At 42.0% G+C, this 2511-nt stretch overlaps 1 pseudogene; it reads right to left on the bottom strand.

Moving 5' to 3' along the window:
* Positions 1–513: 513 nt before the first annotated feature.
* LOC135505514 (ankyrin repeat domain-containing protein 9-like) lies at positions 514–1234 on the bottom strand (annotated as a pseudogene).
* Positions 1235–2511: the final 1277 nt, after the last annotated feature.

The raw sequence follows: 2511 nt of genomic DNA on the forward strand, positions 1-2511 counted from the left end.
TAAGTTACCCAATCCCTCTTCCCAATCTGCTTATCAGTGGGCTAAACACCAGGCTTTTATCGTTTGTAAGGAAGGAATAAGCCAGAAGAGAAGAAACAATGATGCAAGTTTCAATTTATTAGTTTATCAAGTAATTTTCTTTTCTCTTGAGCATCATGTTGATAATGAGGAAAGCCATCACTGGAGAGTGCAAAATTCAGCACTGCGATGAAAATATGTTGTTATCCTGTATTTAGTCTCCAATCTGAGACAGTTGCATACAACTTAAATAAAAAGGTTTTAAGAAAAATAAAATTATTTACCAAATATATCTTCCATTTTATTTGAAACTTGAATCACAGATATTATCATAATTAGCACCCATTCATATAGCCTATTCATTTCATACAGGGGTTTGCATTTATAAAATCATACATAGGACCTACAGGCTCATCACACAGATATCTTGATCGGTCATGCTTAAACATTCATATAGGTCAATAAATAAATAATGTAGACAGATTTAAAACACTTTTAAAGCACGGTAAGCTGTTGGCAGGGTAGTGGTTTCAAGGAGGAGGGTATGGGAAGCTCATCCAGGCTGTCAGGGAACTGCTCTGGGGGAAGCTGCCTCAGATATTTTTGCATAGCGATGACAAACAATGGAGCTGGCTTCTGTTCAACAAAATATTTTAATTTGCGCTCACCAAGGACTTTGGACCAACAAACAGTGTCTCCTTCGGGTGCACTCTTCATTTTGAAACAAATCTTGGGTATAAACATTAACAGGTTGTCAAGACACAGATTTTTGGCCCCAATGTTCACTTTGGAGTTCCACAGCTGTCCCAAAATTACATCCAGTGGTGTCACACCGTTGTGATCCTCTGCCAGTGGTGATGCGCCATTGCTCAATAACAGAATTAATGCTTCGGAGTGCAGGAGCTCACAGGCCAGATGTAGTGGGGTCTTACCATCCTCCATGTGAAAACATGCGCCTCGGTTCATATATGACGGCAGACTAGGTAGTCGATGTGCTTCTTGCAGTATGAGACCCAGTATGTTCCGTCTGTCATTCCTGACAGCCATCACTAAATCGTGGCCGATGATGGACAACAACAAAAGCACTTCATCAGTGTAGTGACTGAGCAAGTATTGAGCATAGGCTTGGTGGTCATGTACGATAATGTACAGCAATGCCTCTTGAGGGAGATTAGGATCTCTTGCTCACATCCTCCTCCCAGTAAAAAGTCTCCATTGTCCACATCCTGTGAAGAAATGGACTCAGAGCTCAAACGCCATCTCTTATACACAGAAGTCAGATGGCTAGATGCCAGAGCGTTTGAGTTAAGAGAGCCGCTGCAGAGATTTCTTTCAGAAAAAAAGTCACCACTATCAGCACATTTCAATGACAAGGAATGGGTCGCAAAACTCGCTTACCGTTGCGACATATTCAACCTGCTCAATGAACTCAATCTGCCACTTCAGGGGAGAATGACAGCTGTCTTTAAGTTGGCAGATAAAGTGGCTGCATTCAAAGCCAAACTGGAACTGTGGGGATGGCGAGTGGACAGGGGCATATTTGACATGTTCCAAATGTTAGCAGGGATTTTGGGAGATACCGGGCCCGTCTTTCTCCCAGCTGGTGCACGATCACCTAGCTTCGCTGTCAACAGAGTTCGAGCGTTACTTCCCAACCGCCAAAGACCCACGAAGTGCGAAGGAATGGATCCGCGACCCATTTGTGAATATCCCAGGTGAATCGTCCATGTCTGTGCAGGAAGAAGATCAACTCCTTGATGTTGTAAATGATGGTGGCCTTAAAAGTATGTTTGAGATAACTTAATCTCTGCCGACCTGGATTAAAATCAAGCCAGAATATCATGAGATAGCCACAAAAGCACTGAAAACATTTCTTCCGTTGCCAACATCTTATCTCTGCGAAGCAGGGTTTTCCGCAATGACGGCAACAAAAACGAAATTACGGAGTAGACTGGACATAAGGAACATGTCACTGTCTCCCATCACCCCTAGATGGGACTGTCTTGTTGCCGGGAAACAAGCTCAGGGCTCCCATTGATTCAGTGACATGGTGAGTTGCACTGTTTTTATTATATGGTCATTAGAGAAAAAATATGCCCTTTATGTTTTTATAATATCATCACGTTAGACCTACTTAAACTAAAATGTTATGAAAAAGCAGCTATACTGAATTTATAGGCCTAATCGATATTGTAGTGTCGTGACCCCCCCCCCCCCCAATTGTGCTCTGGATTAAATCGCTAGGAATCTCAAGACATTCTAGAGTGCCTTCCTGCAGAGTCACTTCCCTCCAAGCATTGCAGTGTAAACAGAATTGTCTCATTGAGCCAAATGCTCAACAGTAAAACATTTAATAGCAGAGATATTTTCCTTGTATTCCTTCTGTTTTATTGAGATTTTACCAGCCTATCAACAATTTTGAAATTGTAGCAGTTCCGTTAAGAAAAGGAATCTCAACTGTGTTTTTTTTTCTTGGCTGCTCAGAGGGAGCTA

Source organism: Oncorhynchus masou, chromosome 19 (assembly GCF_036934945.1).
Source record: "Oncorhynchus masou masou isolate Uvic2021 chromosome 19, UVic_Omas_1.1, whole genome shotgun sequence".
Taxonomy (NCBI): Eukaryota; Metazoa; Chordata; class Actinopteri; order Salmoniformes; family Salmonidae; genus Oncorhynchus; species Oncorhynchus masou.